At 39.0% G+C, this 14,288-nt stretch overlaps 1 pseudogene; it reads right to left on the reverse strand.

Annotated features, from left to right (window-relative positions):
• Positions 1 to 10,385: 10,385 nt before the first annotated feature.
• On the reverse strand, positions 10,386 to 12,969 carry LOC119540697 (annotated as a pseudogene).
• Between the last annotated feature and the right edge of the window lie 1,319 nt (positions 12,970 to 14,288).

Consider the following 14,288-nt stretch of genomic DNA (forward strand, 5'->3'; position numbering starts at 1 on the left):
GAGTGGTTTGCTGAATGTTGGGTCTTACTCTAGAACAGAGTTTTCAAGTTTGGCACTATTGACATTTTGGGCGTGATAATTCTTTGTTGTGGAGGCTGTCCTGTGCAATATAAGATGTTGAGCAGCACCTGTGGCCTCTACCCACCAGTGGCATCCCTCACCCCCTCTGTTGTGATGGCCAAGAATTTCTCTAGACATTGATATGATAAATTCCCCCTGGAGAATTTGATCTAGAATAATTAGGCAAGGGTCTGTGTATTTTTTGAAAGACCACCAATCTCAATATCTGTAGTAATTTTGTCTTGAACTGGTCATTTCCCCCCAAAATGACTCCTCTAACATTCCTAGCTAGAGGTGCAGGTATAAGTCTGGCTGCCAGGATTCTTGAATCACGATTGCAACTGTGATAAATATCATTAATATGAAACAATAGCTTCAGAATTTCTCCCAGAATGAGAGAGAAAATGTAATTTAATTTTAAAATGATGATATATGAACCAAAAAGGAATTGAGAGAGAGAGGCGGGGCAAGATGGCAGACTGGTGAGCTGTATGTTTTAGTTACTCCTCCAGGAAAGTAGGTAGAAAGCCAGGAACTGCGTGGACTGGACACCACAGAGCAATCTGACTTTGGGCATACTTCATACAACACTCATGAAAACGTGGAACTGCTGAGATCAGCGAAATCTGTAAGTTTTTGCGGCCAGGGGACCCGCGCCCCTCCCTGCCGGGCTCAGTCCCGGGGGAGGAGGGGCTGTCAGCTCCGGGAAGGAGAAGGGAGAACTGCAGTGGCTGCTCTTATCGGAAACTCATTCTACTGATTCAAACTCCAACCATAGATAGACTGAGACCAGACACCAGAGAATCTGAGAGCAGCCAGCCCAGCAGAGAGGAGACAGGCATAGAAAAAAAACAACACGAAAAACTCCAAAATAAAAGCGGAGGATTTTTGGAGTTCTGGTGAACATAGAAAGGGGAAGGGCCCTGAGGCGCATATGCAAATCCTGAAGAAAAGCTGATCTCTCTGCCCTGTGGACCTTTCTTTAATGGCCCTGGTTGCTTTGTCTCTTAGCATTTCAATAACCCATTAGATCTCCGAGGAGGGCCCATTTTTTTTTTTTTTTTAATCCTTTTTTCTTTTTCTAAAACAATTACTCTAAGAAGCCCAATACAGAAAGCTTCAAAGACTTACTATTTGGGCAGGTCAAGTCAAGAGCAGAACTAGGAGAGCTCTGAGACAAAATGCAATAATCCAGTGGCTGAGAAAATTCACTAAACACCACAACTTCCCAAGAAAAGGGGGGTGTCCGCCCACAGCCATCATCCTGGTGGACAGGAAACACTCCTGCCCATCGCCAGCCCCATAGCCCAGAACTGCCCCAGACAACCCAGTGTGACGGAAGTGCTTCAAATAACAGGCACACACCACAAACTGGGTGTGGACATTAGCCTTCCCTGCAACCTCAGCTGTTAGTCCCAGAGTTGGGAAGGTAGAGCAGTGTGAATTAACAAAGCCCCATTCAGCCATCATTTCAGCAGACTGGGAGCCTCCCTACACAGCCCACCAGCCCAGAACTGCCCTGGGGGGACGGCACTCACCTGTGACATAGCACAGTCATCCCTCAACAGAGGACCTGGGGTGCATGGCCTGGAAGAGGGGCCCACTTGCAAGTCTCAGGAGCCATACGCCAATACCAAAGACTTGTGGGTCAGTGGCAGAGACAAACTGTGGCAGGACTGAACTGAAGGATTAGACTATTGCAGCAGCTTTAAAACTCTAGGATCACCAGGGAGATTTGATTGTTAGAGCCACCCCCCCCTCCCTGACTGCCCAGAAACACGCCCCATATACAGGGCAGGCAACACCAACTACACACGCAAGCTTGGTACACCAATTGGACCCCACAAGACTCACTCCCCCACTCACCAAAAAAGGCTAAGCAGGGGAGAACTGGCTTGTGGAGAACAAGTGGCTCGTGGACGCCACCTGCTGGTTAGTTAGAGAAAGTGTACTCCACGAAGCTGTAGATCTGATAAAGTAGAGATAAGGACTTCAACTGGTCTACAAATCCTAAAAGAACCCCATCAAGTTCAGCAAATGCCACGAGGCCAAAAACAACAGAAAATTATAAAGCATATGAAAAAACCAGACGATATGGATAACCCAAGCCCAAGCACCCAAACCAAAAGACCAGAAGAGACACAGCACCTAGAGCAGCTACTCAAAGAACTAAAGATGAACAATGAGACCATAGTACGGGAGATAAAGGAAATCAAGAAGACCCTAGAAGAGCATAAAGAAGACATTGCAAGACTAAATAAAAAAATGGATGATCTTATGGAAATTAAAGAAACTGTTGACCAAATTAAAAAGATTTTGGACACTCATAGTACAAGACTAGAGGAAGTTGAACAACGAATCAGTGACCTCGAAGATGACAGAATGGAAAATGAAAACATAAAAGAAAGAATGGGGAAAAAAATTGAAAAACTCGAAATGGACCTCAGGGATATGATAGATAATATGAAACGTCCAAATATAAGACTCATTGGTGTCCCAGAAGGGGAAGAAAAGGGTAAAGGTCTAGGAAGAGTATTCAAAGAAATTGTTGGGGAAAACTTCCCAAATCTTCTAAACAACATAAATACACAAATCATAAATGCTCAGCGAACTCCAAATAGAATAAATCCAAATAAACCCACTCCGAGACATATACTGATCACACTATCAAACACAGAAGAGAAGGAGCAAGTTCTGAAAGCAGCAGGAGAAAAGCAATTCACCACATACAAAGGAAACAGCATAAGACTAAGTAGTGACTACTCAGCAGCCACCATGGAGGCAAGAAGGCAGTGGCATGATATATTTAAAATTCTGAGTGAGAAAAATTTCCAGCCAAGAATACTTTATCCAGCAAAGCTCTCCTTCAAATTTGAGGGAGAGCTTAAATTTTTCACAGACAAACAAATGCTGAGAGAATTTGCTAACAAGAGACCTGCCCTACTGGAGATACTCAAGGGAGCCCTACGGACAGAGAAACAAAGAAAGGACAGAGAGACTTGGAGAAAGGTTCAGTACTAAAGAGATTCGGTATGGGTACAATAAAGGATATTAATAGACAGAGGGGAAAAATTATGACAAACATAAACCAAAGGATAAGATGGCTGATTCAAGAAAAGCCTTCACGGTTATAACGTTGAATGTAAATGGATTAAACTCCCCAATTAAAAGATATAGATTTGCAGAATGGATCAAAAAAAAAATGAACCATCAATATGTTGCATACAAGAGACTCATCTTAGACATAGGGACACAAAGAAACTGAAAGTGAAAGGATGGAAAAAAATATTTCATGCAAGCTACAGCCAAAAGAAAGCAGGTGTAGCAATATTAATCTCAGATAAAATAGACTTCAAATGCAGGGATGTTTTGAGAGACAAAGAAGGCCAGTACGTACTAATAAAAGGGGCAATTCAGCAAGAAGAAATAACAATCGTAAATGTCTATGCACCCAATCAAGGTGCCACAAAATACATGAGAGAAACACTGGCAAAACTAAAGGAAGCAATTGATGTTTCCACAATAATTGTGGGAGACTTCAACACATCACTCGCTCCTATAGATAGATCAACCAGACAGAAGACAAATAAGGAAATTGAAAACCTAAACAATCTGATAAATGAATTAGATTTAACAGACATATACAGGACATTACATCCCAAATCACCAGGATACACATACTTTTCTAGTGCTCATGGAACTTTCTCCAGAATAGATCATATGCTGGGACATAAAACAAACCTCAATAAATTTAAAAAGATTGAAATTATTCAAAGCACATTCTCTGACCACAATGGAATACAATTAGAAGTCAATAACCATCAGAGACTTAGAAAATTCACAAATACCTGGAGGTTAAACAACACACTCCTAAACAATCAGTGGGTTAAAGAAGAAATAGCAAGAGAAATTGCTAAATATATAGAGACGAATGAAAATGAGAACACAACATACCAAAACCTATGGGATGCAGCAAAAGCAGTGCTGAGGGGGAAATTTATAGCACTAAACGCATATATTAAAAAGGAAGAAAGAGCCAAAATCAAAGAACTAATGGATCAACTGAAGAAGCTAGAAAATGAACAGCAAACCAATCCTAAACCAAGTACAAGAAAAGAAATAACAAGGATTAAAGCAGAAATAAATGACATAGAGAACAAAAAAATAATAGAGAGGATAAATATCACCAAAAGTTGGTTCTTTGAGAAGATCAACAAGATTGACAAGCCCCTAGCTAGACTGACAAATCAAAAAGAGAGAAGACCCATATAAACAAAATAATGAATGAAAAAGGTGACATAACTGCAGATCCTGAAGAAATTAAAAAAATTATAAGAGGATACTATGAACAACTGTATGGCAACAAACTGGATAATGTAGAGGAAATGGACAATTTCCTGGAAACATATGAACAACCTAGACTGACCAGAGAAGAAATAGAAGACGTCAACCAACCCATCACAAGCAAAGAGATCCAATCAGTCATCAAAAATCTTCCCACAAATAAATGCCCAGGGCCAGATGGCTTCACAGGGGAATTCTACCAAACTTTCCAGAAAGAACTGACACCAATCTTACTCAAACTCTTTCAAAACATTGAAGAAAATGGAACACTACCTAACTCATTTTATGAAGCTAACATCAATCTAATACCAAAACCAGGCAAAGATGCTACAAAAAAGGAAAACTACCGGCCAATCTCCCTAATGAATATAGATGCAAAAATCCTCAACAAAATACTTGCAAATCGAATCCAAAGACACATTAAAAAAATCATACACCATGACCAAGTGGGGTTCATTCCAGGCATGCAAGGATGGTTCAACATAAGAAAATCAATCAATGTATTACAACACATTAACAAGTCAAAAGGGAAAAATCAATTGATCATCTCAATAGATGCTGAAAAAGCATTTGACAAAATCCAACATCCCTTTTTGATAAAAACACTTCAAAAGGTAGGAATTGAGGGAAACTTCCTCAACATGATAAAGAGCATATATGAAAAACCCACAGCCAGCATAGTACTCAATGGTGAGAGACTGAAAGCCTTCCCTCTAAGATCAGGAACAAGACAAGGATGCCCGCTGTCACCACTGTTATTCAACATTGTGCTGGAAGTGCTAGCCAGGGCAATCCGGCAAGACAAAGAAATAAAAGGCATCCAAATTGGAAAAGAAGAAGTAAAACTGTCATTGTTTGCAGATGATATGATCTTATATCTAGAAAACCCTGAGAAATCAACGATACAGCTACTAGAGCTAATAAACAAATTTAGCAAAGTAGCGGGATACAAGGTTAATGCACATAAGTCCGTAATGTTTCTATATGCTAGAAATGAACAAACTGAAGAGACACTCAAGAAAAAGATACCATTTTCAATAGCAACTAAAAAAATCAAGTACCTAGGAACAAACTTAACCAAAGATGTAAAAGACCTATACAAAGAAAACTACATAACTCTACTAAAAGAAATAGAAGGGGACCTTAAAAGATGGAAAAATATTCCATGTTCATGGATAGGAAGGCTAAATGTCATTAAGATGTCAATTCTACCCAAACTCATCTACAGATTCAATGCAATCCCAATCAAAATTCCAACAACCTACTTTGCAGACTTGGAAAAGCTAGTTATTAAATTTATTTGGAAAGGGAAGATGCCTCGAATTGCTAAAGACACTCTAAAAAAGAAAAACAAAGTGGGAGGACTTACACTCCCTGACTTTGAAGCTTATTATAAAGCCACAGTTGCCAAAACAGCATGGTACTGGCACAAAGATAGACATATAGATCAATGGAATCGAATTGAGAATTCGGAGATAGACCCTCAGATCTATGGCTGACTGATCTTTGATAAGGCCCCCAAAGTCACTGAACTGAGCCATAATGGTCTTTTCAACAAATGGGGCTGGGAGAGTTGGATATCCATATCCAAAAGAATGAAAGAGGACCCCTACCTCAACCCCTACAGAAAAAGTAACTCAAAATGGACCAAAGATCTCAATATAAAAGAAAGTACCATAAAACTCCTAGAAGATAATGTAGGAAAACATCTTCAAGACCTTGTATTAGGCGGCCACTTCCTAGACTTTACACCCAAAGCACAAGCAACAAAAGAGAAAATAGATAAATGGGAACTCCTCAAGCTTAGAAGTTTCTGCACCTCAAAGGAATTTCTCAAAAAGGTAAAGAGGCAGCCAACTCAATGGGAAAAAATTTTTGGAAACCATGTATCTGACAAAAGACTGATATCTTGCATATATAAAGAAATCCTACAACTCAATGACAATAGTACAGTCGGCCCAATTATAAAATGGGCAAAAGATATGAAAAGACAGTTCTCTGAAGAGGAAATACAAATGGCCAAGAAACATATGAAAAAATGTTCAGCTTCACTAGCTATTAGAGAGATGCAAATTAAGACCACAATGAGATACCATCTAACACCGGTTAGAATGGCTGCCATTAAACAAAGAGGAAACTACAAATGCTGGAGGGGATGTGGAGAAATTGGGACTCTTATTCACTGTTGGTGGGACTGTATAATGGTTCAGCCACTCTGGAAGTCAGTCTGGCAGTTCCTTAGAAAACTAGAGATAGAGTTACCATTCGATCCAGCGATTGCACTTCTCGGTATATACCCGGAAGATCGGAAAGCAGTGACACGAACAGATATCTGCACGCCAATGTTCATAGCAGCATTATTCACAATTGCCAAAAGATGGAAACAACCCAAATGTCTTTCAACAGATGAGTGGATAAATAAAATGTGGTATATACACACGATGGAATACTATGCAGCAGTAAGAAGGAACGATCTTGTGAAACATATGACAACATGGATGAACCTTGAAGACATAATGCTAAGTGAAATAAGCCAGGCATAAAAAGAGAAATATTATATGCTACCACTAATGTGAACTTTGAAAAATGTAAAACAAATGGCTTATAATGTAGAATGTAGGGGAACTAGCAATAGAGAGCAATTAAGGAAGGGGGAACAATAATCCAAGAAGAACATATAAGCTATTTAACGTTCTGGGGATGCCCAGGAATGACTATGGTCTGTGAATTTCTGATGGATATAGTAGGAGCAAGTTCACAGAAATGTTGCTATATTAGGTAACTTTCTTGGGGTAAAGTAGGAACATGTTGGAAGTTAAGCAGTTATCTTAGGTTAGTTGTCTTTTTCTTACTCCCTTGTTATGGTCTCTTTGAAATGTTCTTTTATTGTATGTTTGTTTTCTTTTTAACTTTTTTTTCATACAGTTGATTTAAAAAAGAAGGGAAAGTTAAAAAAAAAAAAAAAACAAGGAAAAAAAAAAAAGATGTGGTGCCCCCTTGAGGAGCCTGTGGAGAATGCGGGGGTGTTCGCCTGCCCCACCTCCATGGTTGCTGGCATGGCCGCGGACATGGGGGACTGGTGGTTTGATGGGTTCAGCCCTCTACCACAGGTTTTACCATTGGGAAGACGGTTGCTGCAAAAGAGAGGCTAGGCCTCCCTATGGTTGTGCCTAAGAGCCTCCTCCCGAATGCCTCTTTGTTGCTCAGATGTGGCCCTGTCTCTCTAGCTAAGCCAACTTGAAAGGTGAAATCACTGCCCTCCCCCCTACGTGGGATCAGACACCCAGGGGAGTGAATCTCCCTGGCAACGTGGAATATGACTCCCGGGGAGGAATGTAGACCCGGCATCGTGGGACGGAGAACATCTTCTTGACCAAAAGGGGGATGTGAAAGGAAATGAAATAAGCTTCAGTGGCAGAGAGAATCCAAAAGGAGCCGAGAGGTCACTCTGGTGGGCACTCTTACGCACACTTTAGACAACCCTTTTTAGGTTCTAAAGAATTGGGGTAGCTGGTGGTGGATACCTGAAACTATCAAACTACAACCCAGAACCCATGAATCTCGAAGACAGTTGTATAAAAATGTAGCTTATGAGGGGTGACAAGGGGATTGGGAAAGCCATAAGGACCACACTCCACTTTGTCTAGTTTATGGATGGATGAGTAGAAAAATAGAGGAAGGAAACAAACAGACAAAGGTACCCAGTGTTCTTTTTTACTTCAATTGCTCTTTTTCACCCTAATTATTATTCTTGTTAGTCTTGTGTGTGTGCTAATGAAGGTATCAGGGATTGATTTGGGTGATGAATGTACAACTATGTAATGGTACTGTGAACAATCGAAAGTACGATTTGTTTTGTATGACTGCGTGGTATATGAATATATCTCAATAAAATGAAGATTAAAAAAAAAAAAAAAGACATAATGCTGAGCAAAATAAGCCAGGCACAAAAAGAGAGATATTGTATGTTACCACTAATGTGAATTCTGTGAAAAATGTACAATGTTTTATACTGTAGAATGTAGGGGACCTAGAGATACCAATTAGTGGAGGGAGAATGATAATCTAATAAGAACAGATAAACTATGGAGGGTAATCTCAATGTTATGGGAATGCTCAGGAATGATTATGGTTTGTAAACTTTCTTGGATATAGTAAGATCATGTTGGAAGCAACAGAGTTATTTTAGGTTTTTTTTTCTCTTATTCCTTTGTTTTCTTAGGGGTTGTTAATTTTCTTGGGGTATGGAAGGAACATGTTGGAAGCAATGTAGTTATTTTAGATTATTTGTTTTTCTTACTCCTCTGTTTGGACATGGTTTATTAATTTTCTTGGGGTATGGTAGGAACATATTGGAAGCAAAGTAGTTATTTTAGGTTATTTGTTTTCCTTAATCCATTGCTTTGTTTGAAATGTTGTGGGGTTTTTTTGGTTGTTGTTTGCCTGTTTGTTTTTAATTTTTTGATAAACAAAGTTAAAAAATTGAAAAAAAATCAGTAGAAAAATGGGGGTAAAAACTAAATGACAAATAGGGTGGGATGGGGGGATGGTTTGGGTATTCTCTTTTCACTTTTATTTTTTATTCTTATTCTGATTCTTTCTGATGTAAGGAAAACGTTCAGAAATAGATTGTGGTGATGAACGCATAAGTATATGATCATACTGTGAACAGTTGATTGTATACCATGGATGACTGTATGGTTTGTGAATATATTTCAATAAAACTGAATTTAAAAAAAAAAAAAAAAAGAAAAAAAAAAAGGGAATTGAGAGACAGGAAATAGATAACTGGTGTTCTGAATGGCAGGCCAGAAAAATAATAAAAGAAGCAAAGATTTAAAATGTTGTAGAAGAAAACTTTGTTTAAAGTTAAGAAACACGTCAATGAAGATTAAGAGGACATCCTAGACAAAATCAGTGAAGAGAGATCTATAATCTATCGGTCAGGGTTGACTAATTTAAGCTGGCATAATAAACAACCCCAAACTTCAGTGGTGTCAAACACTTCAAGGTTATTTCTCTTTGTGCAATGTCTGCTGTAGATCCAGGTAACCTTTCAGAGAGAGGTCCTCCAAAGGCTGGCCCTGTGTTGCAGGCTGCTTCAATCTTACATCCTTTCCAAATCCACACATGCTTGCACAGAGGAGAGAGCATTAGAAAGACAAGCAGTTAAATGCTTTCATCTAGAAGCGACATAGAACACTTCTATTTATACTTCCTATGGACACAGCAAGTAAAATTGTCCTGCCTAATTTTGAAGGGGCTGAGACATGAAACTCTCTCCTGTGTCCAGAAGTAAAGATAACTAGCTACTGCTGTAGAGCAGTAATGCCTAACACATACTTAATACGCACATCTGGCAAAAAAAAAATTTTTTTTCCTTTGACAACCAAAGGGAAAAAACCCTACAAGCATCAATGATGAAAGGAAGAAAGGGTTACTTCCAAAGGACAAAAAAAAAAAAAATCTTGTTGGCTTAAGTGTTTTCTGACACAGCACTAAATGCTAGAAGACAAAATATCTCTTCTACGGGATAGGGGGAAGTTTTATGGTCCAGTAATTTTTGCCTCATTAGATTTTGTCCTAATTTTGGAAAGGTAACCTAAAACATTTTCATATGAAAGAATCTAAGGTACCTTTCTTAAAAAATATAGATTAAAGATTTACTTCAGTCCACTGAGGGGAAAAATGAAAACCAGATTGACAAATGAGGAAGCTGTGGTTTAAAATGACAGAATCAATCAGAAATCAGTCTGAATAGAGATAAGTTCAAATAACTGTTGCAACCTAGTGATAAAGACAAAACTTACATCTGTGATTGTTTATTACTAATGCATAGAAATGTAACTGAGTTTTGTATTAGATCTTATGTTTGGCAACTTGATAATCTCTCCTATTATTATTATTATTATTATTTTTAATTTGAAAGCAGTCACTATTTATTAACTGACCAGATTATAAAAGTAATCATAGTAGACACCTTAGTTCATCCATCTAATAAGCCTATTGATCTGGTCTCCCCTGTTGCCAGCATCTCCCCCCTCTACACAATGGGTAGACTTTTTCTTCATGCCCTCTCTGGGAGAAGATAATTTGAAGGGCCACAGGAAGCTGTTTGCTTCTTTGAAGCATTTCCCAACAGTATAGATTTCATGAATCAGGTCCTCCAGGCAGATGATGCCATACTTACCAAGAGACTATGCAATCAGAGAGTCATCTGTCAAGGCAATCCGCTTCTTCTTGATTTTGCCATAAGCATGCTTAGAGATCAGTTCATTCACTGACTTCAGGTTCGAGTACCCCCATGCAGTATATGGTTTCACAATTCCCAGCATGTTAACTGAGGCCTGTTGAGCTTAACAAAGGTGCCATGGAAGATTTGGCAAAGGTGAAGAAGCTACAACACTTTTCGGACCTTTGGGCTCCCACCATTGACACCTCTGATCCTGATGACAAATGTCGATTTGGGTTCTGCAGGTACATAGAAGTTGCCAGCTTTTCTTGCCATTCTAGCCATTCGAATCTTGGTTCTGTACATCTGCCTATATTCCTTGTGATAATGCTTGGCTTTTTCATAGATAAGCTTCCTCCTTGCTTTTTGAAGCATCTTTTGGGCAAACTTCTTTCTCAAGCGCTTGATCTTCAGTTCAGCAAAATTCCTTCACTTTTTCTTAAGGGTTTCCAGCACAGTCAGAACCTTCTTCTTCTCTTTGATGCCCTCTGTGGTTCCAGCCAGAAAAGAGCTCTTATTATTTTTAATGATTTATTACATTTACGTTTGGTTTTCTACATAGATCATCATATCATTTGCAAGCAATGATAGCTTTATCGCCTTCTTTCAGATCTCTGTGCCTTTCTTTTTCCTTGTCTTGTGGCATTGCCTTGTATTTTTCGTATTCTGGGATACAATGTATCTGGTCAGAAGTCTCCAGATTTCCACGTAGAGAGAGGCGGCCATTTGACTAAGCTCTGGCCAATGAGATACAAGCCTAAGTGTCAATTTGGGAAATCCCAAGAAAAATTTTGGTTGACTTTTGTTCTCTTTTCCCCCATACAGTAAACTATTATTATGTTTCCTTTCCTGTATAATGATTTGTTTGAACTGGAATCTATTTATTGTCTTTTTAACTTTTGTTTTCTGTATTCTGATATAGTCAACCCCAAATTCTTTGCCAAATGTCTGAATCTCCTCTCAAGACATTCAGTCATGTAAAGTATTCTAGCAGTTACCTTCCTGAGATGTCACTCTTGCAGCCTTCTACTGGCCCTGTGTGGACTGGCCGCCCCAGTTTGGAACCTCCTTCCCTTTGTTCCCCCACTCCCATGCCCATTTTCCTGTTTCTTGAATCTTTACTCCTTTCTACTGGTGGAGCACTTCCTCCAGCAATTGTCAGAGAAAGGGGAAATAGGAAATACATTCTGAGACCTTTCACATCTTCAGATGTCTTTCGTTTACCCTGACACTTGACTAATAGATTGACGGAGTACAGTGTTTTGAGTCAGAGATTGTTTGTTGTCAGAATTTTGAAGGCATTTGTCCGTTATCTTTTAGCTTCCATTTTTGGTTAAAAGTCTGAAGCAATTATGGTAACTATGATAAAATGTGATCTGTTGTTTTCACTTTATTGGTGTCTTGACTTTGTTCTCCGTGTCCTGGAATGTGATCGTGAAGATCCATTTTTAGTGTGTCTGCTTCCACAGTGAGTGGCTTTTCTAATCTGGAAATTCATGGGCAAATTTCTTGAATTAGCTCATGGATGATTTTCTCCTCTCTGTTTTCTCTGTCCTCTCTTTCTAGAACTCCTTTTATTCAAATATGAATCTCTTGGACCAGTTGTCTGATGTTTTTCTCTCCCATTTCTTTGTTATTCTTTTTTTTTTTTTTCCTCTCTCCCTCTGCTTTTTCCTCTTTCTGCTTCCTTCTCTCTTTCTCTGTATTCTGGGAGATTTTCTCAACTTTATATTCCAATCCTTTCACTGAATTTTACATTTCTGCTGTCATAGGTATTTAAATTTCCAAGCGCTATTTTAGTTCTCCAACTACCTCTTTTATAAGAGTTTCTGGTTTTATTACTAGCTCCCTGGATGGTACCTACTTCCTCCAAGCATCTTCCCCCTTCTCCCCATTCATTTTCTTTTTCTCTCATTCTCTTGAGAGCTTTTCCTCAGATACCCGATAACACTAGATTATCTGCTCCAACTCCAGAGCTAACTGCATGCCGTGAGCCCATTGGTGGGCTTGTGCCCTGGGAGCTTTACTGGGGTCCAATGTCTTTATCGAGGAAGGTCCTGTTGCTACCATCCAGCCTTCCCTCTTGGCCTGGGGCAGATTCCCAGGGAGGACTCAGCCCATCTCGTGTCTGGAGGAAGAAGGTCTGGCTGCCAGTCTTCTGGGATCCACATAGGAGAACAGGGCTGGGATATATTTTTCACAAAATCCCCTGGTTTCAGGATGCCATCATCAACCTCAATGATGCTTATGCCCACCCTTTCCCCACCACGTCCAGAAACCCTCTTTTGTAAGAAGGCATATTCTCAGGAAGCTCACTCACTTTCCTTTCGCATTTAGAGTGTTTTTCTTCTCTTAGTTTTACAGAAAAGACCTACAAACTCAACCCACTCGCTGTTGACTTCAATCAGCGTTATCCTTCGGAGCATCGGGAGTTAGACGATACAAACACACATACGTATACACATACACCCACCCACACTATACACACACACACACCAGTACACATACTGACACACACACCCATTCACTTGTACACATTCACACGTTCACGCACACACACACACACACACACACACATACATGCATTACCCACTACATATTTTCTTCCATTTCCACTTCTATGTATAGGGTGGAATCACACACCAGGACAAACATCCACGGCTGGCCTTTGCCATCAGACTGGATGAAGCATTCTCCAGTCTTTTAGAAGTTTTTACTCTTAGAATAAATTTCTTAGAATAAATTAAGAGGTGTTAAGGCTGAATGGTGCTTGGGTCAATCTGCAGAGAAAGAAAGCCATGCTAAGGAGCCTGAAGCTTATTCTGAGAGGAGTTATGGTAACTTGTTTAAAGTTAAATATATTAAAAATAAATAATAATCCATGTACATGGTCATATAAAATTTTAAGCAGTTCAGAAATATAAATTGAAAAATAAAAATCTTTCTCTTCTTTCCTTAGCTCCCAGTGTCTCTCCTCAAAGATCACCACTGTTAACTCATTCTATGTATCATTTCAGAAAATATTATGCACACATCAGCATATATTGCTATCTTTTAAAGTTTTTACATGAAAGGCACCATGCAATTGGAATAGTTTTTCTTTTTTCATTAGGACTAGCTATTGGAGATTGCTCTGTATATACACAGGCAGATCCAACTCATTCTTTCTAACAGAAGTAGATATTTTATTGCAAAGTACTTAACCACTTCCCTATGATTGTGAAAACTTAAAAGTGCTTCTCCTTTTACCAATAGTATTGCGATAAACTTCCTTGTACATATAGAGTGGTGATTTTGTGGCACACCATAGGTAAATTTCCAGCAGTGAATTGCTTGGTTGACAGGTATATGCATTATAGATTTGAGAAATATTGTTAAAATTGTCCTCCTCAAACTTTACATTAGATAGTACTCCTAACAATCAACAGTGCTTGAGGGTGTCCAAATACTGGCTACTTCTAATATTATTAATCTTTTTTGATTATACCAATTTGATGGGCCTAAATTATATTTCAGTGTTGTTTTGTTTTGTATCACTTCATTTACAAGGAAGGTGACATCATTTTGAATGTCGATGGACTGTTTACTTTCTTTTTTTCTGTGATCTGCTTGTTCGTGTCCTTTGCACATTTTTCCATTGGGTCATTGGCCT

Source organism: Choloepus didactylus, chromosome 7 (assembly GCF_015220235.1).
Source record: "Choloepus didactylus isolate mChoDid1 chromosome 7, mChoDid1.pri, whole genome shotgun sequence".
NCBI classification, from domain to species: domain Eukaryota; kingdom Metazoa; phylum Chordata; class Mammalia; order Pilosa; family Megalonychidae; genus Choloepus; species Choloepus didactylus.